Below are 24,561 nucleotides of genomic sequence, written 5' to 3'. Positions count from 1 at the left end.
TACCTACCTTCCCACCTTCTTTCCTTCCTTTCTCTTTTTCTTTACCGAGGCTGTAACAGCTCACAAACACCCTACCCCCAATCACAGGCAGACCAAGGGGATGGTAGCACTAATGTTTATTGGGGCACCCTAGTACAGATTCTGGGGCTTGCCCATGGTGCTAGTTCTTCTTGAGCAAGGACACCAAGAAATTGGCAGCCAGATTATCATCAGTCCTCTTCATGTGCCCAACAGCAATGGCCAGACACAGCACCTTCGTCATCTGGACCTTGATTATGGACTTCACCTCATCTACTTTGGCCACCATGTTTTCATTGTGTGTCAACAGGGAAGAGAACTTGCCAGTCTCGCTCAGGTCTGGGTCCAGGATACATGGGATTTGCTTGATTAGAGACTCAGAGGCAGCATACTTCTTGGTCAGCTTTTGGACCAACTTCTTGTTCTTTGTAAGCTTTCTTCAGCACTTCACTGTCCATGTAGGGGATCTCCACGGCCTTGGCTTCATCACAGTGCTGGTGGTCTCCAGGATACAGAGAACTTGGGGTGAGAAGTGCACTTAAACCTGATGGTGCTCCAGAAGTGTTTGTCCTTCTGTGGGTCACAGCTCTTCAGGCTGATCTGCAATGCCACCATTTCCAGAAACTTGTGGCCCTTGCTCTGGTTCCTGTGCAGGATTTCCAGCACTTGTCTAGTACAGGGTATTGTGAGAGGCTTTGCTGCCCATGGCTGCTCAAGCCACAAAACCTGGAAAAGAGCCTTCCATCTTTTCATTTGATGTCCTGGAGAGAATTTGGTCAACTAAGTTTGAATGAATTATCTAGATCTACAATAATCAGTTATGGACAAGAAAGAAGAAAATAGGATTTTATAACCCAGATAAGAACATTTCCATTTCTATAGCCTTCGTCAAAACACAAATCACAACGGGTGGACACCCCAATGAGGCAAACTGCTACTCTTAAGTGGCGTTGACTCTAGGTACAAATATCTTTGGGAATTTGAACCCCAGTTTTGAGCTTCTCAGATTTCAAGGAACATTGACAAGTAATAAGTCTAAGAATCCAACAAATGAAAGTCTGATTACTCAGAACTGCATGGGGAGTTTCTGGAAAAAAAATGAGGCTAGAGCCAGGTCTGTAGTACCATGATACTTACTCAGTGCAATAGACTTAGAACCCCATTGGTGCTAAAAATTGGTTCAAAATGTAACAAGTCTCTTCATCATCCTCGTTAATATGATGCTCTCTGAAAAGGAAGGCTCCCTGTTGCTCATTGGGCACTGAAAGGGCTTGTTTGATCCTTGGCTCTGGAGCTCATCGTCAACCAGCAGTCTGTAATTTCCTGCGATACTCCTTTTGCCTTTTTATTAGGAAGGAGAAGCATTTCCCTTATTTCATCTTCAGAGATTTTTTTTTTGTGTGTGTCCTTTATAATTCTTCAAAGTGATTGAAGAGTAGCTCTGTAGCGACAGCTGTAAAGCAATTTGTGAGCCTTCAAAAAGATGCAGTTCAAGTAAAATTTATTTTTCTGTGTTAACAAAGTAACACATGACACCAAATGTATCCTGCCCAGGTCTCCTATCCAGAACCCTGGCTGTTCCAGAAAGATGTCTCCGAAAGTATATCTTTAAGACATGGAAAAGATACTGGTAGCACTAAAGAAAAAAATCTTTTATTTATTATTTTTTTTGTAAGAGCTAGTGGGATTATGAGAGCTATTGATTGGGAATATTGGTCCCACACTAAACATTGCATTATTCTTTTTGGGTTTCTGTCAAGACCCTGATGTGAAGACTTTGCAATTAACAGTTGAGAACTCTGACTTGGCAAAAATCATTATAGTAACCATTTTCTACATTTCCCCCATAAAATTACCGCAACGAACACGAGTACTTCAATGAGGCATAATGATGCAAACCTGTAATCCTAGCACCAAGTAAGCTGAGGCAGGAGAATATCAAGGTTTGGGCTGTTGGGAGGCCCTACTGGTCAGAGGTTGCAGTCTACAGTGGCCTGGCAGCTCTCTCTGAGCTTGGTGCAACATAGAGGACTCCTTCCCAGCAGCAGAGGCTCCCTGCTCTCTCTCTCTGACCTTATTTGGAGAATATCTCTAGGTCCAGATGCCTGACTTATCTCAAGTATGACCCTTGACACAGTTCCCTGTGGAAGCTTTGCCCCTGCGGCCCATATGGTAATTAGACTTTATGATAGGCCGGTGTTTCCACATATGATAACTAAGACTTGTACTAGGAATCTTATGATAGGCGTATGCTGTTTAATGTAGATTAGGTTCTGCAACAGACACTGCCCTCACCCTTGAGTAACATTGAGCTGTAACACTGAAGCAGAGTCCTGGAAGGCTGTTTCCATCATACCACAGGCAGGACGAGGCCCTGCTTATCGCTTCTGCCTTTTCTGCCCTTGTGGCCTGGTAGTCAACAGACCACAAAGAAAGAAGAAACCTCCACAGGGCCAGTTTGGGATACACACTGAAACCCTGTATGAAGATATAATAAAAGAAAAGAAGAAAAAGTATGCTGTAAAAGTCTCTCTTCTCTCCCCCACTTCCCCCGGCTGTGTGTGTTGTGTGTATACATGCACATCTATGCATGCATTCCAGAATATGCATTTTGTTTCATGATATGAAGCATGCTCCTCTTTCAGCAAAAGGAGGTTCCAGGAGATACTGAGATGTAAGGAACTCAGTTACTGGTCAGAGAGGAACTTCTATGGAGGCACCAGTTCTGTTTGGTTAGAAGTTAGTATCTGGTCGCCATCATCATCACAAAGAAATCTCTGATTTCTCCTTCAAAAGTCTTAGTTCAGTTTTAACTCTCCTCTGATGTTTCTTCCTAGCATCCTGCTCCCTACAGGAAGGGCTTCAAATGATCCTTTATTTTCCAAACCTAACTGGATATAATTCTCTCACATACACATTGTTGTCCCTACACAACCAAATCTTTTGAGGTTTTCAAAAATTAACTTGGGCTGTTCTCTCTTTAAACCATCATTCAGCCTAATGAGGCACCGAGAAAGATGATAAAGGTAGATTTTTTTTGTTAATGAAAATAAGCTTTATTACATCAAGTAATAAATACAAAGATACAACAGTTTCAGTTGTCTAAAAATATGGAATGCTTCACCAATTTGCATATCATCCTTGCGCAGGGCTGTACTAATCTTCTCTGTATCGTTTCAATTTTAGTATATGTGCTGCCGAAGCTCGGCAAGAAAGATTTTTTTTTTTAACCAAAGAATGGTCCAAACAGACTCAACACTTTGTGGGGGAAAGGAGAGAGTTCTGAAAATGTTCTTAAGCTTTTGGGGGCTCACTGATCTCTGCCTTCAGAGAAACTTGCTCTTCCCTCAGAGGCCTCCTCAAGCCTCTCCTGGATTGTAGGCAGTCTGTCATTCTGTCATTCAACTAGCTCTCTCTGTGGAAATGTTCTCTCCTCCATTTAAATGGAGCAGGGACACAACCTGCTTGAGGAAGAACATAGAGCACGTGGCTGAAGTGGGGACTAGCAGAATACAGAAGTCTGCAGGTGTCCAGACAAATTATTGATCCCAGTTCACCATAAATATTCCACTAGATTCAGGGGGTAAAGTTATTGCTTTTTGAGAGTAGTCTCCTAGAGGGAGCACACCATGAGAGATCGGCTTTTCAAAGACAAATATTAGATGATTCCCCAGGGTGGGGAGGGATGACTCCCTTAGGAAGTCATTACTTCCATGTTGAGCTCTCAACAACCCACTCCCGGGCTTCAGTCTAATTAAAGTGTACACATTTTAGGGGGTGTAAAATAGAGATGCTGACATGCCTGCACTTATGCCACTGACACAATGTTCCGGGTGTACTTGATATAAATGGTGCTGACATAAGCCTTCTCCTTGACAACAGCTGCTGGAGGTGCCTTCTGGCCAAATCCCCAGGGCTTAGCTCAGAGCACTGTCTAGGCTGAAAAGGGAAGCATCTTCTACCAAGAGTTAGTACCTAGTCTTAAAGTTTTACCTATTGATTTCTCGGTTACTTAATTCGCTCATATTAGCGAGTCCTTCTGTTGGGGTATAGCTTCTCTTAATGCCCATCACTAGATGAAGATAACTCATTATCTTTACACCACAGGCTTCTTTTGCCTTCAAAAGGTGACAAGTACTTACTGAGTTTGGGATGGAAAATGAAGCCATAATTATTATTGTGTAAAATGTGTTATTTTATGCAGATCCGTATTACTGTTGTTTGAGATCTAACATGTTAATTGACATGTTAGCCACCATTGCTGATAATTTAGCAGATGAAGGCAATGAAATGAAAGGCTAAGATCCTCGTAGAAATTTAGATTCAATATAGTACACACTTAGACAAAGGGTTTAAGACAACCTGTCCCTGTGAACATATGAGTCTCCTCCACTGACCCATTATGTGACTAGAACCTGCATTTGACTGCATTTGGAGGCACAGTGTGTGCAATAAGGCTTTTAGAAAGTGACACCTTCATCCACAGTATCTTCCTTTGGTGCCTCTCACTGATGATTTTGTAAGGTAGCCAACTGTCTGAGGTGTCCGTTCAGGTTCTCCACAAAGCTAATGGCAAGATGGGATTTTATATGGAAGAGATTTATGGGGAGAGCCCCACGAGGCATAAAGGAGGCAGAAACAGGAGGTACAAGTTGAACCGGCAGATCCAGAAGTGTTAGGGGTTCCACTTTGAGTGGGATAAGGAAGCTCTAAGATCTCTGTATGCTCCATCCTTGCCTGGAAGAAGCTCAGAAGAAGCACAATGGACTTGAAAGAACAGGACCCAACCCTGTCCCCACGCAGGGTCTCTTCAAAGGAGATCCAGATAGTCATCTCTATAGCAAACAAAAGGGGTCTTTCTGTGTACACAAAACCTGAAGTTCCTTTCCTCTGGCATGTCTGTTGTGCTACTCTGGGGCCATTAGGAATCTACCAGGCAATGTTTTGGGTACAAGTCATGGGATATTAAATGTATGGCTTCACTTCTTACCTCTTTCAGCACAAGACTGTAGCCATGGTAACTGTGTTGTCAAGAGGGAGATCAGATGGACGTTATCCACAAAGTTTGAGTAAATCCTGAGACAATGCACAAAATTGGATGAGCAATAAAAAACTAAGACCAAGAGGACAATATGTGCATTCTCTGCTGCTCACTTCCTGAGGGGAGGATGGGTGCATGGAAGACCCGCTTCTCTAAGCAGTGGAGCAGAAAATGAACCACTATCTCTGGAAGTCAGGGAGATGCATTACAAAGGCATGGCGTATCATGGAGGCAGAGGGAGGTGTTCTGAGGAGGGAAAAAATGGCAAGAACAGGAGGAAGTTCTAAAGAGAGGTTTCCTGGGTAGGAAATGCAAAACTTCAGAAAATGAGAGTTCTTAGAAAAATCACTCACTCGTGTAACCAACAATTGTGAGTCAGTTAGTGTGCCAGATACTGTTGTGGGTGATCGGGACATGGTAGAATCAAAGCAAAGATCCCTTTGTCTGGCTCAAGTTTTAGCAGGAAGATACTAACATGTACATAGAATATAAAAAACACATAGGTAACCTATCTGAAGAGGTTTCACATAGACTAACTTTGTTTTTCGGCAGGAGTTGCCTTGTGTGTGATTACTGGGAGCCAAGTCTGAACCCAGTTCCCTTGGCTCCTCTAAGATTTTCCCTGAGTTTCCTATGGCTTCCCTGGGGAAGGACTCACCTTATTTGCAGAAATTCATCAACTGTAATTTCCAGGAAGTCACTAGCAGAGTGAAATGACCCCGGATATTTTATTTAGTTAATATATTTGATCTCCACTAAAGCCCCGCATTCAATTGGATTTTAATTATCTTCCCCAAACTGCTTCAGAGGCTATATTTAAAATGACATAATCGACTATTGCCAAATCAAAACACACAAGTCTTCAGTGGTAAATTTAATGGAATAAATCTACCAAGATGGAAATGTCACCAGCTAAAAAGAGCCATGAGCCTTCACCGTCATGACCTAAAATCCATAGATCTCCTTGGTCATAAATAGTGGATGACACAAGAAGATGTACTTCACTGCAAGGGTGGAGGCATGTCAGTCCTCTCTTTGCTGCACTAAACAACGCCCATGATCTTTGTTGACAGGAGGAGAAAACCACATGGGAAATAATGACTTCAAGTATGAAGGGTCACAGTCAGACCCTGACCGCAGCCCGGAGCAGCAGGCATATACAATTTTTATTAGCTTTAGTGATAGTCTGTGTCTCTTTGGAAGGGATCTTTTAAGATCTTCTTGGTTTATCTTTTTAGGAAAAAAAGCAAAACAAAACACAGAACAGATGATTCATAAGAACTGTGACATACTTTAAAAGAGAGTAAAGATGAACTCTCAAACTATTTCTCCAGCCCAATCTCAAGACTATAACTATACTAGGTCGTGTGTGTGTGTGTGTGTGTGTGTGTGTGTGTGTGTGTGTGTGTGTGTGTGTGTGTGTGTGTGTGTGTGTTGCCAGCAATGATCTCAGGACATGGGGCACATTAGCAAGTGACCTGCCATTAAGCTCTATCTCCAACCCCATATATTACATTATTAACTTCTTAAAGAAGCAAAAGTTAGTGGCTCTGAGCAGTAGAAGCTTCAAATGCAGTGGAACTACACTGATCACTCTCAGTTATAAGATGGTGGCGGTGACAAGTGACAGAACTTACAGCAGCTCTGCCTATGCCTGTTACAACAGCCACTTCAGGGAGCAGCCACCCTCACTCGCCAGCTTCACCCTCCTCTGCAGCTCTTCTGCATTCTGTTCCCTCATCTGGTGAAGCTGCGTTTGTGGGGGTCGCCATGAGGAGGGCTCCATGGCCCTTCTTCAGTTTGACTCATGTTCTTAGAGCATGCCATCTGCTTGCTTCTCCGACCCTCTCACTTCCTTCTTCCCAGCCCTTTGTTTTTTACATAGAGGTAGTAAGTACCTGGTCTAGTAATTGTTATGCTTCTCTTCAGTATCTCTTCGATATCCTCCACTTTGTATTTTCCACTGCATGCCCTTAACGTCTATAGCCTTCCTGAAAGCTTAGTCTTTGAATACACCACTGTCTGCTAACCATCTGTTAATGGTGATCATCTGCCTATCGAGTCCAGAAGCCTGAAGCAGAATTCATGTTCTTTTCCTTCTGTTCTTCCTATGTTTATTATAGCCTCTAGAGTTTCTCCGTCCTTTTAGCTAGGAATTGTGGCTATAATAACCTTCCAGTTCTTATTATCTCTCATTTCTATATTTCATAACTCAGCTAATTGGATCTATTGTCTATTAATCATTTTTCATTTCACCCATAGTTCCACCTTCTGAATTTAGGAAGACTGGACTATCCCACTAGCTTGTCAGCTAGAATCTCTCCTTTGCATTCTTCAAGAAATGTTGATCTTATTATATGCCAACACTGTGCTAGGAGCCGGGGGTATAAAAGGAATTAGACTAGCCTTCTTCTAGGAATGCACAGTCCTGTGGGAAAGAAGGATGTGAACTTAGTTCACCTAGGTGTGCCATGGTGAACACCAGACATATGGTCCAAAGTGAGGAGTGGTAACTTTGGCTTGCCGGAGGTAGGCAGGAGTTAACGAGGGCTTACATGGAGAAGGTAGTTTAGAGGCTAAGGGTTTGGGTCAGATAGGGTTTCCCCGGGCAAAGCGATGGGAAAGGGCTTTTTGGTCCCAGGTATACTACATCACAAAGACTCTAAGATTTGGGGAGTGTTTAGCTATCCATTGAGCATGAACATAAGGCAGACAGTAGATAGACAGGAGACAGGTATGTGGTGTGGGCCAGATAGTGTGAGGTGTTCAACAAAGCATGGGGGCTGTGCTCTACAGAGTTGGAATGATCGATTTCAGCTCTTACATTGGCTCAATGCTGATGGTTCAGTAGACTCAAGAAACTACTATTGAACTGCGTTTCTATAATTCCTTTGATCTTGTCTTATTTCTGGCCCTGGTCTTAGAGTCCTTTAGCCAAAGTCCTTCTCATAAGAATAAACAAATGCTTAGATCTCATCTCTACCATTTAATTAGTCATCTTTTACCTTTCTTATTAGAATCATATAAGACTGATAATACAAGATGTGTGCAAACATCCTAGAGAATAATCTATGAATACAAATATTTTGGGTTTTTTTCCCCACTTTTACTAAGTTCTTGATAAATCTCAGTGTGCAGACTTTTTGCTTGTTTGCTGTTCCAGTTTGGTTACTAGGCAGTGGTAAGTTATCTCCAGATGGGACTAGCCTTAGGTAACATCCTGAGTGGTAAATCATTTTCTTCCCTAGGGACATAATGGAAGTAGATAGAGCCCTCACGACTGGACTTGGATGTGGGGGGACAGCAAGTGAAGCTCTCCTGTCTGTCAGCTCTGGAGGAGCTCCTGTGTCTCACCAATGGGTCAGCAGCAACTCAAACTGTTGAAGTACTTCACATAGGAAGGGTACAAGTACAAGGCTGCAGATACCCACCTATTGTCTCAAGTGGAAAATGGATAGTTTATGGAATTGTAGAATAAGCCTTTATTGGATTTGAAAATGTTCTTTAGTGTCTTGCAATTTATTGCTCACTTTGACGCAAGAATATCACATCGACTTTCTGTACTGGGCCCCCAGATATGTAGTAATTGTGTAATTTGAACCTCCTTACTAATTCTTGACATGTGATTTGTGGAATCTACTGATTGATTTCTGAAGGTCCTCAGGCTTCCTGAAGTAGATGCTCATTTTGAGCAAGATGTACATTTTAGCAATAGCTCCATATCTTTTTATCAAAATTCAAGTGGCTCTTTCAACCTACTAGAATAAGATTCTTGATAAGTCTGCTGAGAAGTAGGGCACAGATCATTACATTTGCTAGAAAAAGTATACAGAGTAAGAATGGATGACATTGTTGTAGAGTTGATAACAAATAGAGAACTTCTTTTATAAAAATGTTAAAACTGAGGTCCAAGAAATTGTAATGATTTTCCCAAGGTCAATTATACGTGGAACAATATAATTTAGATTTAATTGTGTATTATCTTCTTTGACGAGTTTTCTCTCACATTTTCATTGTTAACTTTAATTTTAAGTTAAAATACAATTACATCACTTCAACCTTCCCTCTCCTCCTTCCAGCCCCTCCCATGCTTCCTCTTTAGTCCCTCTCCCCTTCAAATTCATGGCTTTTTTTCTTTAATTATTTTTTTACAACAAAATATTGATTCTTTGGGAATTTCATATCATGCACCCCAATCCCATTCACCTCCCAGACTCTCCATATCTGCCCTCCACCCCTACAACAACCCCGAAAAGACTCCCCCCCCAATTAATTAAAAACAATATAAAACAAAACAAACAAACAAACAAAAAAAAAACACGCCTCCATTTTCCCCGACTCTCCAACACCTCTTCTAGTGGCATTGAGAGCTTCGGCATGCCAGAGTATACCCTTTTGTCTAATCAACCCTGCCTGAACATGTTTATTGCAATGAGTCATTGGTCCATTAATACTGGACCTCACCAAAACTCCTCTTGGATATCCTACCATTGCCCTGAGTCATGGAGATCCTGTGGCTATCATTCTGCAGGACTAATCCCTTCGTGTGCTCCCGCAAGCCATGAAGGTAGATGTTAGGGTAGGGCAACCAAAGGCCCAGGATGTGGGTCTGGGTGGTAGTTAAGCTGGTCAGTCTGGGCCTCTGAGGACCACACCCCTCAGGTGAGGGGAGGAGTCAGCTCTCCTACATCTGCGGTGAGGGATGGGATCATCTCTCCCTAGTGCAGGGAGGTCTGGCTCTCGTGGGACCCGCTCTCCTGCTTCAGTGTCAAGTGAGGAACAGGACCAATTATCCCACGGCCAGTGAAGGGTGGGCCAGCTCAACATGGCCCTCAGATTTCAACATGCATGGTTTCTATGGGACCCTGTGGTAGCATGGGCCATGGACATCAACACAGATCCCAGCTTCAGCAGGACCACGAACCCAGACAAGGTCCTGGGTAGCAGCTTGGGCCTGTACATCACCATAGCCCTGGTGGCAGCATAGGCATCCCAGATCACTATGGCCCCAGTAGCAGCATGGCCCTCTGACACCAACATGGTCTAAGGTGACTGACCAGATCCTGAGCATCCACACAGTCCTTAGTTGGTAACAGGAGCCACAGACATCAACTCAGTCCCCGACTACAGAGGGCCAAGAACCCAGATATGGCCCTATGTGGCAGTTTGGCCCCAGACAACACCATGGCTCTGGTGGCATCACAGGCCACCGAGATCAGTATGGTCCCAGTGGCAGCCTGGCCCTCGAACACCAGCATGGCCACAGGTTGTGGCCTAAATCCTGGGAGTTTGTGTAGCCTTTGGTGACAACATGGGCCATGGACATCAACACAGGCCCGGGCTGTGGTAGGACCGCAGACCCAGACATGGTCCTGGGCCCAGATGCCACCATGGCCCCAGGTGGCAGTGCAGGACCACTCAGACTGGCATGGCCCTCAGACACCAACGTGGCCTCAGGTGGTGGCCCAGACTCCTGGCATCAGCATGGCCTTTGATGGTATCAGTAGCTACAGATACCAGCACAGACCCTGGCTGCTATGTGGCCGTAGACCTAGACATGGCCCTTGGCAGCAGCCAGCCCAGGGCCAGACATCACCCTGGCCTCACGTGGCAAGCAGGCCACCCACATCAGCCTGCTCCTCACCGCCTTCACTTCTTCGGTTCTGCCTCTTTCCACAGCACATGAACATTCTTCTCTTTCTCTTCCATTTCTCCACCATATATTTGCTCATCATAAAGGCACCTACCTACCCAGTACTGCATAGCCCTGGGTGGGCCTGTGGATATATCTTCAGCCAGCCTGGACTATGAGGACTCAGGCTGGCCTGTGGCTGTCTTTCACCTGCCTGGGCTGAAGTGGCACCAGGCAGGCCTGTGGATGCCTTCAGCCAGCCCAGACTCTTAACTGTTGTTACATATATATGCATAAATGTATAGATGCACTCCCATGAGTCCATATAATATTGCTGCTGTGTATATAACATTAGAATGGATTTGTAGGTGGTACAAGGAAGTCATTGTGCTATAAAATGATGACTTATGACCCAAACGACAAAGGTGATAATAAAGGATGATTCTAGAGAAAACCGAACATTTCTAAATTCAGGCCAAAGGTTAGGAGTGTCACAGCAACATGGAAGAAATGTACAGTTACCTACCATTACTGCTCATGCAGTTGGAGCAGGCAAATTATGTCTTCAAATTCTGGATAATGTCAAGGTCATGATTAGTTTCTGTCAGCTTCACACAAACCTTGGTATACTTACACAGAGGGAATCTTAAAGGAATTGGCTTTATCAGATTGGCCTGTGCGCACATCTGTGGGGCATTTTCTTATTGCTAAGTGATATAGGATGATGTCTCAGCCCAGTGAGGGTGGTGGCATCCCTAGGCAGGTGGGACTAGGCTGTATCAGAAAGGTAGCTGAACAAACCAGAGAAGCAAGCCAGCAAGCAGCATTCTTCCATTGGATTTTGCTTCAAGCTCCTGCCTGGAGTGCCTTTCTTGGTTACCCTGATGATGGACTAAAACCTGTAAGCCAAATAGACACTTTCAACTCTAAATTGTTTTGGGCTAGTGTTTCATTACAGCAAGACACAGTAACTAATGGGCTTACAGATTTTATTTATTTATTTATTTATTTATTTATTTATTTATTTATTTATTTATTCATTCATTCATTCATTCTGGTTTTTCAAGACAGGGTTTCTCTGTGTAACCTTGGCTATTCTGGAATTTGGCTTTTCTGGAACTCGCTCTGTAGACCAGGTTGCCCCCCAACTCACAGAGATTCGCCTGCCTCTGCCTCCCGGACTAAAGGCATGAGCCACCACCACCACTAGCCTTGAGCTTACTGATTTAAATCAGAAACATTTAGTGTGCCAGGGAATTTAAAACTGAATGTCAGTTGTTGTTGTTGTTGCTTAATGAAATATTCTTGAAATGATGGAACCTCAATTTGTAGTCCTCAGAACACTTGTTTTTTCTTCCACAGGGCAGCCAATTTCTTTATAGGCTGACTAAAGAAAGATACTTCAGTTATCCTGAGCTATCTTTGCTTTGGCTACAACAAGTGAAAAGTCTTGTTTTTATACCTTTGTTTATGCTTACCATGTTGCCCAAATTTTATCCTCTATTTTGCTGATTTACAAAAGATTTTGGAACAATTTATTTTGTTAGAGAACCAGAGTGCCCTCTACTGTTTATTTTCTATCATTACAGACACATTAGATGCTCTCTAGAAATACAAGCAATAAATTTATTTCTAATAAACGATGGGTATTTGTGAAAAAGGAAACTACTAACTAAAATTCTGTGAGGTACTTACATGTCTTATAATTTGATCACTAAATAAAACCCAAGTGTTTGCCTTAGTGATTTTCAATTATGTATTTTATTCTAAATTTCTACATTATGTATGCAAACGCTTTCAACTTTTAGCATCAGTTTCACTTTATACATTTTGTTTTCTTCCTGTGTTACTTGACATATTTTAAAAATGAAAAAACAGGCGTTTCTAATTTAAATTTCTAAAAACATAAAATTGTGAAGGCTCAGTTATGATTTTTTTCTCAATACAATTAAATTTATTGAAAAAAAAAAGGTCTTACAATGTCACATGGTTTACAAAACTACAGAGAATCGAGGAATACCAAGAATGGGAGAAATAAGTTTCCCCAGGGAAGAACACACCAGCACTCCAGCTGGTCCTCCAATCCCAAGTGGTCAGCCCTGAAGGCGTACATACAAGTAACATTATACAGACGGATCAGGCTGTACATATGCAATTAGGAATATACATACACATACATATATATTCCTAAATACCTAAGTATATACATATTCTTATATGTATGCATATATATTATACATACATATATAACAACAATGAATGAAAAAAGAGGTCATGAATTTTTAAAGAAAGCAGCAAAGTAGGTATTATAGGAGTTTGGAGGGGGGAGGAGAAAATAATGTAATTAGACTATAATCTCAGAAAAGAAATAGTTTCAAAAAGATGTCATGTGATTGGCATTCTGAATAACTTAGAATAGCCTTTTAAGGTTACATATCTGCTTATTGTGAACACAAAATATTTATTTTTACCAATAATCCCTCTCTAAAGGATTTCAAGTTACTTCAGACTTATTTTCTCTGCACTGTACTAGCAGCAGCATGTAGAGAGTAAATATCTCCTGGTCTTAAAATTTCTGCCAACTAACACTTAGAGGCCCAGGATCATGAGAAAATATTCTTTCCAAAGCTCATAAATCTAATTAATTCAGAGGCATTCTCTCGTTCTCACTCTTTTCATAGGACTCTTGCATCATTGCCAAAGCTTTAAAAAAAAATTTTTTTTTCTAGCTTTTTAGTTCTCCCACAAAGAGGCAGACCTTGGCGCTGGCCTTTTGGCATCTGCTGATATTTTCATAGACCTAGGCTGAACTTTCAGTCTGTTCCTGGAACTTCAGAGGCTGACAATAGAAACAGTGTCTATTTGTCATACTCACCCTTTGCTTTTAATCCCTTTCACAAGCCACTTGAAAGTACAGTAAGAGGCAGTTTAGGGACAGGGAGGGGAAGCAAACGGGTGTCCCCTCCTCAACTCTTTGCATCTATTTTCATTTTATCCAGAAAAAACAAAAACAAAAACAAACAAACAAAAACCATGAAGCAAACACATTAAAACTGGTAGTGACAACGTGCCTCTGGCTGGATTGCCGGCCAGAAGAACCTTGATCTCATAATGTAGTCACTTGAACTTCTTTCTCTGTGCCAGAGGCAACCACATAGGTTCAAGAAAAGTGGGGACGGCTTAGCAGTGCAGGGCAGAAGCAGGAGGTACCTTCCAGAGAGCCGGGGGCTCACACTTAACAAAACTGCACAACTCAAAATTCCCTTGATCTGTGATCCTTCTTGGGCCTTTAAAAAGCACTTTCACTTTTCCTCAAGCCCAAGGGAATCAGCTTTCAGTTCCTCTCCCCTACCCTGCAGACTCTCCTCCAAGGGAAGAGGCACTGGCTACTGCTGCTGGGTAACTGCTCTGGGCTTTTGTTCCAAAGTTCAATCCTTCTGGATCAGAGCTCCAAGGCCTCAAGGCCACTGGCCTTGCATGGCTGTGAATCTGGGTAACAGCAACTCCCCAGCAGGGCAGACAGGTTGCACTATCATGGCTACCGATCTAAACGGTAGTCATCATTTAAATCCAACTGTTAATAAAAATGTCAGGTGGGTTAGCCAGATGATTACAGAAGGATCATTTATTGTAACGGGGGTTTTTCTGATAGACTTTCATGTCCTGGTTTTTATTGTGACATAACCTCGAGTCACCTGGAAGTGGGATCATCAGTTGAAGAATTGTCTAGATCAGACTGGCCCATTCCCATGTCTGTGAGAGATTGTCTTGATTGATGATTGATGTAGTAGGCCTGCCCACTGTGGGTAGCACTACCCTAGACAGGAGAACCTGTTCAGTAGAAGAAAGCTGACTAAGCATGAGTCTGTCAGTAAGCAACACTCCTTTATGGTTTCTGTTTCAGTTCCTGCTCTCACTTCCCTCAGTGACAGATTGTGACCCGGAAGTGCGAGTTGAAATGCCCTCCCAAAGTTGCTTTTGGTCATTGTTTATCACAGCAACAAAAAGCAATACAGAACATTGTGTCAGCTCTGTTTTCAGCTTGTTATGTATATTCTTGGCTGCCAAGTCTCAGCACATCCACAGTGTAGATCATCTTGAGTTTTCCCGTCAGCTACTGAGAGTTTTCTACAATGTGGCTAACTCATGCTGCTGTTGCTTCTGATATTTCTAGCAAAACTTTTATATTAGTTACTTTTCTTGTGACTAAGACAAAATATTGACAAAAGTCATCTAAGGCTGGAGGCCTTTATTTTTGGTGCACAGTGTGAGGGTATGGCCCACTGTGGTCTGGGAGGCATAGTGGCGGGAACATGGGGCAGCTGCTCATACTGTCCTCAGTCAGGAAGCTGAGGGAGAATGGTGGCCCGCCCCCAACAGACCTCTTTCTCCTTTTGATCCAGTCTAGGACCTCTGCATCTGGAATAACGCCTCCCAGAGTTGGAGGCTTTCCCAACCTCAATGAACCCGATCTATAGTCCCTCACAGCCATGCCCAGTTTATTTTCATGGTGACTCTAAATTCCATCAAGTTCACAAACAATATTAACCATGACAACATTCAATTCATAATGTAGATATACACACAGAAGTGGAAATGCAGAACCAACTGAATATAAGGAGAGCTGCTATTGTATTAAAATCCTACTTTTACGTGGCCTTTGAAGATCATTTTGCAAGCAAACAGGATAGAAGTAAATGACAATTGTAATTGGTGAAATTCTTTAATGTCTTGAGGATCCATATAAATTTGACAAAAATGTTGATTTTGTTTTCATGAGAAGGTACAGATTTGAACATTATGCAAAATACACATTATCACAGCATAACATACCTCATTAATGTGGATCATTTTCATGGATTGGTTAGAGATAAATTGAAGTAATTGTGGGTGGATTCTAGGCTATAAAGGCAATGCCAGTGTTAGGAGCTATAGGTAGAGCATGTTTTATGAGCTGTCCTGAGTTGTGGAGTCTCATTTCTAGATTCCTGGGTTTCTTTCACTAAGGTCAGTCTAGTTCTAGGCTTGCTCACTGTGACTCTGGTCTTTGCTTCTTGGCCGTTTAATGGGGGGGAGTAGGGGGTGGCACACCCACAGAATACATAACCATGTATACGTGTACATAGAATTTCATACACAGATGAAATCAGATGTCATAAAATCAAAACAAGGTGCCTGGTTCAAAGCCCCCCCCCCCAATTTGTCTTGCTTTCTATCAGTCTGTATTTCTGTGCTTCTTTTTCCAGTGAGAACCCAATGACCTCGCGGCATTTACTCATTTATTCAACTATCTAATACATTTAAAATAGGTTAGGAATGACCTTATATGTGCCACTATGACAACAACATGTAAGCTGTTCGCAGCTCTCCCTTCACCTCTAATCCAAGAATAAGGGTATGCAGTGAAATGTGTCTAGAAACTGTTCACTCATTTCTTTTTCCCCTTGTCGTGACCTGGTATTCACTGGAAAATCAACTAGGTATGTGCATTTCATTTGTACTCCCTCCTTCATCTCACTGATTTTACTTCTACAATATATAGAATATTAATTAGCATGATTTCAAACCCAGCTATGTGAAGTGCTATAATCAGAGTTCCTCCTTCCTGTATTCTTTTTGTCCAATTTCTCTATCCCCCATAAGTAGCCAACTGGACTGTCCTCTGCTTTGTTTGTGTTAAGAATTTTTTTCCTTTTTACAATAGTTAATATACTTTACATGCTTTTTCTAACTTTCCCACTTAATTATACTGCTTGTAAATCATTCTTTATCCTTACATAGAGTTGTTTTTAAGACAGGGTTTCTCTGTGTAGTCCTGGCTGTCCTGGAACTCACTCTGTAGACCAGGCTGGCCTCGAACTCACAGAGATCACCTGCATCTGCCTCCTGAGTACTGGGATTAAAGGTGTGCACTACGACAGCCAGGCTAGAATTCTTTATTATTCTATTTAAGTGCTCTGTAGTACTCATTTGCTTGACAATCACCAATAGTATTTTACGAGTAATCTTGTACAAAGATATTTTCATATCATGTTACTGGGGAAATGTGGTCAAGCTTAGAGATTTGTGTGTTGAGATGTGGAGCTTTGTCCTTTAAGTACCACATAGCCATTGCCATCTTGAAACCAGAGCAGTGGGGTTAACTGTACAAGACGCTTACACTAACTTCTCCTTGTGGAAAGGAGAAAGCCTCCTGAGGCAGCGCAGCTAGATGGCTAGATCATGAGTGGCACATGGTACTCGTGCACAAGGCATGAATGTGTCTGTTCCTCCAATGTTCCTGACAGTAATCCCAGTTAAACTAATTGCCAGACTAGACTTGGGAAAAATTGTTTCTTTGGTCTGTGGTCGGTTTCCTATCAGGGATGAATGGTATTTGTTGATATCTCCCTGAAGATAAGTAGTGCACAGTTAGATGAGGTGGGTTAGAGACAGACAATTTCCCCTCTGTACAGCTATTGCCCACATCTCCTGGCCATAGACCTGTTTATCACCTCACAAACAGAATGGATTGTAAAACTTGGGGATGTTTTTCCTTTCCAGTTTGATGTGTGAAAAGTAGACCTTCCTTGTGGTTTTCATCATTTATTTCGGTGTGGATGTAATTGCCGATCTTTTCATATGATTAAGGACCATTTTTTTTTTTTGTATTTTTTAGTTGTTTGCTCAAGCTATTTGTTCAAGTCTGTCCATATCTCCACAAGACTTCTCTATGTCCTTATCTTTAAGTTTCAATCTCAATAAATTTAAGAGTAGTGGCTTGTTGGTGATACATGCTGTAAGTACCTTTTCTCAGCTTCTTTACTCTGGGGTGTACTGGAAGGACTACACCTACTTCAGCAGCCCTGTACTACATTAAACAGGCCATCTTTGTTCATGGCAGTTGAGATAACATCTACTATTCAGTGAATTCCTGTGTAGTTCAGCTGACCTCTGTAGGTTCTTAGTAATTTCTTAGCTATGCTTGTCTTTACCTGTTAGTTTCTAATTTTCAATAGAAAATTTTAGCCAACACAAAGGTAGATGGACTTTAGTATATTGTTAGTATAATAAGTCTGAATCTTGGGACTTTGTTTTTTATTTGTTTGTTTTGGTTTTTTTTGAGACAGGGTTTCTCTGTGTAACCGCCCTAGCTGTCTTGAAACTTACTTTGTAGACCAGGCTGGCCTCAAACTCACAGAGATCTGCCTGTCTCTGCCTCCTGAGTGCTGAGATTAAACATTCCCTACCCATCAGGGACTTGTTATATATTCCTGACTGTGAAAAGCTATTTAATCTCCATACAGATTGAGTATTATGAGATCACTGAACATGACTGCAATTTAACAGTCTTTAAGAGACATCGCTTCACTGTTTTTCCTACTCCCTGTCCCTGACACCGAGGAAGGGGAAACCGTGACACTGCCATAGAATTAGCAGCTGAGAACGACCTGCTGCCCCATCACTTTTTGGATTATTTTATTTCTCAGTGGTATCTACTCATGACCATATCATTAAAGACAACTACAGCCAAGGGGATCTGGATTTTAAAAAAAGACAACTGCAGCCTACTGTTTCTACCTTGGGATGGATATACACTAAAGGGCTCCTGGCTCCTAGAGAAGGACAAAGGGAAAGGGACCAATCCTAATTACACTATGGTAATGACATGGGTTTAAATTGGGCTAAGAAAATCTTAGGCTAATTTCACTTCTTTCAAATCTGATTCCAAAATAGTACTTGGTTGGGCTAGGGATGTAGCTTGCTTACCTTGTGTGTGAGGCCCCAGGTTCAGTGCCACCACTGGAAAAAAAAAAATCTAACAACTACAGTGGCAATCATGTTTATCACAATAGATGTATCTTTTCTTCCTAGCAGGTAAAAGCATTTTAAAACTCATTTTTGTAAGAAAGGTTTCATAAAAACCAGAGCCATTTTCTCCATTAATTCTGATTAGTTTCCTAATCTCAAGGATAAACATACAGAGTAGTTGATCAATAGGATTGTGGACTCCATTGGCATAGTCCATTTTTTTTAAATGCAATTCAAGTATGTCATGTCAACTCAGATTTGAAACTTTATGTGGTTATGTGAATGAAGCCAATGAACTGTCACTTGAAGGCTTAACCTTCCAGTCAAGAGCCATTGCCCTGAGTACTGCACACCTTCCACTGTGGACAGTTTTACCATTTTAATAGCTATCTGAATGTCTTCTGTAAATTATGTATTTGTTGAAGTCTGTATTGTGGTAAGTCTTACACACAACTGTTAATTTTCTCTGTAAGTGTCCAAAATTCCTATTCTCTTCATATTTTATCTCAATATGGAGTCTACTCATCTATGCTTATATGGTTCTTCATTGTATTTTTAAAACCTGTAACACTTGGCAGTTTCCCCTCCATTTGCAGGTAATAGATATTCCACATTTGACCTTTTAAAAATATTTCACTCTTCCGTATGTCAATTGTCACTTGCCCTACAGAAGCTTGTACAATGTTCTACACCCTCATCACCGAGAATAAGAATGCTTACAGGGACACTATATTATCCCCAGATTAGGAACTACTAGACAGTAGGATTCATGAATGGTGGCTTATTCATATAATGATGTATTTCTGAGTAATCAGTTTTGAACTTCAAATTTTCAAATACAAGTAGATTTCCACCTTCAGAAAGTTTCTGGTTTGGTGAAGACAATTGTTCTTTTTTCTAAACATATACTACAGTGAACTGTATAAAATTCTTCATGAATACCAACTTGGCTCTTTGGTTATGGACAAGAATTGAGGTTCCTATCCCTAAAACTATCTGATCAGTAACTACCCACCCATCCTCATCAGGATCTGATTAAATTCATGTGTGGTGTGAGTGCATGCGTATGTGTACACAGGTGCTTGTGTGTTCACACCTAAGGACAAGCTTGACCGTCAGTCTTCACCTTCTATCTTGTTTTGAGACAAGTCTCTTGTGCACTGCTGCCTTGGCTCTGCCTCCCATCTTACCACAGGAACACCAGGGCTGTAGATACCCACTACTCCACCAGGCTTCACATGGATTTGAACCCAGGTCCTCAGGCTTGTGAAGCAAATGTTTCATCAGCACTGGCCATCTCTCCAGCCCCATTATTTAGAATTTTAATGTTAAGTCAAAGCTGAGAAGCAAGCCTGGCTTCTGCTATGGCATTAACAGTTATCATAGTAACCACTAGTCACAGGAGACATTACATTCCAGAAGCCTTGATGGGGTCAAGAGCAGATATTTGAGCCCTTACTGTGTAGTGTAGCTTAGCAATGTGGCAGACGCCATGACTCAGTCAAGCATAAAATCGTGGAGTGGGTTGGGATGGTACAGCCTAGCGTAACTGCAGAGTGCAATGCAACCAACCATGTCTTATCAGACATTAGGCAGTAACTGGTCTCTTTATGCATATACATGTCTGGCTTGCAGCTGTATTAAAATTCTGCAAAAATTAAATGAGATTTCAAGGAAATTTTATTAGTTCTTTGAGAATTTCCTATTTGATCTTATTTACCTCCTCCAATCCTGCAACTCTTCCCAGACTCACCCAGCCACCCCACTTCCTTCTCTACTTTGTATCCTTTTTCCTTCCTATCAAGACCAAATATTCTTTAATGTGTGGCCTACATTGAAGTTGTGGTTGCCTTACCAGGTACTATGTACACACTTAGAACAAATTTGCCAAGCTCCACGTCTGGGGTTGGGGTTTGACAGCTCACTCTCTCCGGTATGCTGGGATTTGGTCTGGCTTGAGCTTGCACAGTTCCCATTCACTGTCACAGGCGCTGAGTTTGCAAGGACAGACAGATGCCCTGCTGTGTCCAGAAGAGCTTCCTTGGCATCCACTGAAGGTTCTTTTAGAGGGTCTATGCCTAGTGTTGAAAGCTTTTTAACAATGCTTTAAAGTCACAGCTTTTTAAGAACTGAATGACACTGCCACCAAGTCCCAAGTGCTGCTGTCAGATTCTCAAGCGATAATCATGATCAGACTACACAATATCTGGGTTTGCCCTCATAAACCTTGGAATTGAAAATAGCATTTTCCCCTGAGCCAAAGAAGAGCAACACTTTAAGAAACACAGTTGAAGTTTAAATATCTAAAGTTTTAAATTTCTTTTATTTTCTTAGCAAACTTGTTAAGAAGCTATATATCAAATTCCCATATCATGGAAACCAACATATCAGGAATTCACTCTTTTAAAAACACAATCTCTTTTCTTTTTCCTAAGATACCTGCCCCTTAAACTGAGGTCACTATTAAAAATTAAAGTTTTAATTCAAACAAAACAAAACAGCACTTTAGTGACAAAGCCTTTGAAAAATCTCAACATTGTAGGATGTGTGGAGTCATTCTAAAGGCACACAATCTACTCAGGAAACTTTTTAATCTTTAATTTTGATTATTTTTAGATGACCCAGATCATATGTATCTTTTCCAGGCCTATAGTGTCTCGGGGGTACAGTACAGATAGCATGAGAAGTTCCAATTCCAATGAGAATTAGACTATCTGTAAGACTGTGTTTCCTGTTCTACTGTGATTTGGGCTGAAATGATCTATTGTTGAGTGGCACTGTCCAAAGTGTAATATCTCAAATGACCTACACATGGAGCTGCACAGTCCCCAGATGAGAAGTATTCTGTAAAGCCTGGGATTTGATCTATAACAGGGTCAAGATTTTTTTCTTTTGGTTAAATATAGGATTAAAAAAATTAAAGTGATGTTTGATGAAGAAATATTTCCTTAATGAAAACTTTTAAAAGACTATTTCAAAAAATCATAAATCATTCTCCACAGTAAAATTTCAGCTACAATAACCATTAAAATAAGAACACTAAATGTACAGTCTATTTGTATCCCTGTCTTTAAAGAAATTTTTATTTCAAAAATTTACCGTGATGGTGGAGGACTAATTTAAATTTTATTACATTTATTATTCAGCATGTGTATGCACACATCAGTATGCACATGGAGGTCAGAAGAGAACTTGTGGGAGTTGGTTCTCTCCTTCCAATATACAGTTCTTAGGGATTAAACATCAGGCTTGGTGGCAGACACCTTCGCCCACTAAGCCATGTCAAAGGCCTGACGATGGCTATCGAAATCCCTTGAGGTATCACAGGCAAGGAGCTAGCTAGCAGTGGCTTCTGTCACACCTCCCCGAGTTGAAAGCCTCCTTCCGGCTAGGTGAGCCAGTCTGCCCTGACTTCACTCTTCAGTGCAGTGTGGAAACATGCCAACCCCATCCCCATTTTTGTTTGTTATTTATAGTAATTAATACTATAATAACCTACTTTCTATAGTTTCAAAATGAAGAGTTTGAATATACTCAAATTGAGAAATTTAAGTCAAACTAGTTTTATAGAAATAGATTGCCACTAGACATACAATTAATGTATTAAAGATTTACTAATTTGTACAAGAGTGGACAAGGAGATAATTGATAGATGAATGAAATATGTAAAACACTTATTTTTATTGAGTTTTAAACAACACAGGCTTACAATAAATTGTTCATTAAAGCTTATTCTTCCAATAGAACATTTACCTCTACTCATAGTTTATTCTTTTAAAGTGTTTACAGCGTTTTTAAAAGAACATACAAATATAATGAAAAGATAAAGCTACAAACCTGAACAAAGGTTCAAAGCAATTAAGTTTACTTGTACAACTACAATATTTGCATTTATGTAACATACACTAAATATACATACTTTTACATAACTGGTTAACAATCTTTTCAGCAAATACATGTGATATGTATATATAATATATCAAAACAAATAAACAAACAAACAAACCACTGACCTCTCAAGCATGCTTACTTATACAAGTTAGCGATGTCACATTCAGTACTGTTCCAATGAGAACATACTAGGAAGAAAATGGTTTATGCCTGGAGGCAAACCTAGAAAGGTTAATGACCCATCCAAGCTGAGTGGCTTAGCTAGTGCTTCATCAGTGTCTGTAACAGATTCAACACCAGTTTGTCCAAATACTTCCTTGAACTCACATGTTGAAGTCACTGTACTTATACTTGTTTTTACTAGACCTACATGAAGCAATACTTCTTATTGTCTTATATGCTATATTTAGGGATCAGGGAAAATAAAATGTTCTTCTAATATATTTAAGGCAATAGAATGTCTTTTAGTTTAAATGACTGAGGTATGCTAGCATACCAAGGTTACAGTATGTGAATAAATATGTATAACATTTACTATAAGCATTAAGTATGTTAACCTCTTAAGAGCTTGCTGTATAAGAACATACTTCATTTACATTATCTCTGAAAAGAAGACTTTTTTTTGACAGTGATTAGAACAAAAGCAAAACTTGGGTTGGGAATGTAGCTCAGTGGCAGACGCTTGCTAGAATGCCCAAGGCAAAAGACTCAGATTTTAGAGACGTCCAAATTCTAGATGAAGTTAAATTATTTACTGGAAAAAGAAACAGGTTGCTATTTTTCAGGTTAAAATTGAACCTGGAAGCTAGCTGTACAGATTGATTAAAATTCTTTTCTTATATGTCCTCTAACTGCACCCCACAATCCTATCTTTTCAGGAAAAGTATATTTATATTGTCTTTTAATAGCAGGCTTTAGTCATATTGCTTATCATACCATTCTTTCTGTATGAGGATCTACACTGCCTCTGATCCCTGATAAAGTAGCAAGTCCCAGTCATGAAAACACAAACTCAGTGGGTATGTAATAAACCTTTTATAAGATATGGTTTTTGGATACAGTTCAGGCTAGCCTAGAATCTGTCATGGTAGCCTAATCTGGTTTTACATCATTATCCAAGAGTCTCAGCTTCCTGAGTACTGGGATTTTAGGGACACACCATCATACCTGGTCTTCTTAAAGAGTTAAAAAATAACGGATCTCGCAAAGCATCATGCATTTCTTACCATGAGTGAGTTAGTTCACCCTTTTACCTCTTAGAGTTGATCTCATAACAGACCAGTGACAAGATTAACTATAAGACACAGGCCATCTAAAATTCCTTTCTCTTTAGTTGATTTCCAAGGCAGAGAGAGTAAACAGCCTTCTCCCAGCTTTCTTACTTTTCACAGCTGAGAGTGTAGGATGTTTACAGTATCTGTCACTCAGTGCTCTCTAGAGCAGGTTGGTGGTGAGCAGCACAAGCTTCAGGAAGCCCAGCAGCATTTGGAGAGACAAGAATGTGTTAGAGCAGACGAAGCTTCTAGGTCTGGAGCCGGTGAGAAGGCTGCAGACTGCTTCCTTTCCTGATGACTGCTCAGTTCCTGTTCTGCACATGCCAGGATTTTTCTGGGGTCTGTGGGGTTGGCCCTAACCACTTGGGCATTTGATTAATTTTGAAATTTAACATTCTATGCTTTCCCAAAATAGTCTCAGAAGGTTCCTTTCTACTTATAACTATGCTTTTAACTTCAGGAAGACAAGTCCACCTTCTCATTATCTCAGCCAAATGACTCTGTTGTGCTTTACTCCTGCATAGAACTGAGAAAAACTGTTCAACTGTGTCTGCAGACAGACACCATTCAAAGGTTTAATTACTGATAGCCGGTTATCTTAATTATGGGCTATAAAGTCATAAATCAATCAAATGAGCAGAGTAAACATGTCAGTTGGGATACAAATTACATGCATTAAAATGGTGCACTAACTATTCTAACATAATGCTGGGAATTTAAAGTCTTATATGTGGAAGGAAACAAATCTATAACTGGCAGCGTACACATAAACAGAGCCAGTCAATCCCTAAATTCTTTAACAATGAATGACTCAAATGGTTCTTGGAGGTCATTTGCTAAACTGATTTGTTGGATAGTGAAGCAGAAAGTCATCACTGATACAACACACTGAAAAAGAAGCCTACATGATGAGA

The 24,561-nt window shown here is 40.9% G+C and overlaps 1 non-coding gene and 1 pseudogene across 2 annotated transcripts in view; both read right to left on the bottom strand.

Annotated features, from left to right (window-relative positions):
- Nucleotides 1–24,561, bottom strand: part of LOC121824631 (large ribosomal subunit protein uL1 pseudogene) — a 59,936-nt pseudogene continuing 35,375 nt past the window's right edge. Inside the window, exon 4 of the transcript XR_013046784.1 lies at nt 1–1,471. The product of XR_013046784.1 is annotated as a large ribosomal subunit protein uL1 pseudogene (transcript). The remainder of the gene's footprint in view (nt 1,472–24,561) is intronic.
- LOC121824916 (U6 spliceosomal RNA) lies at nt 3,123–3,224 on the bottom strand. The gene has a single exon (XR_006066915.1). It is a non-coding gene; the product is annotated as a U6 spliceosomal RNA (small nuclear RNA).

The sequence above is a fragment of the Peromyscus maniculatus genome, chromosome 21 (genome assembly GCF_049852395.1).
Source record: "Peromyscus maniculatus bairdii isolate BWxNUB_F1_BW_parent chromosome 21, HU_Pman_BW_mat_3.1, whole genome shotgun sequence".
NCBI lineage: Eukaryota > Metazoa > Chordata > Mammalia > Rodentia > Cricetidae > Peromyscus > Peromyscus maniculatus.
This window is presented reverse-complemented; position numbering and strand designations above follow the sequence as displayed.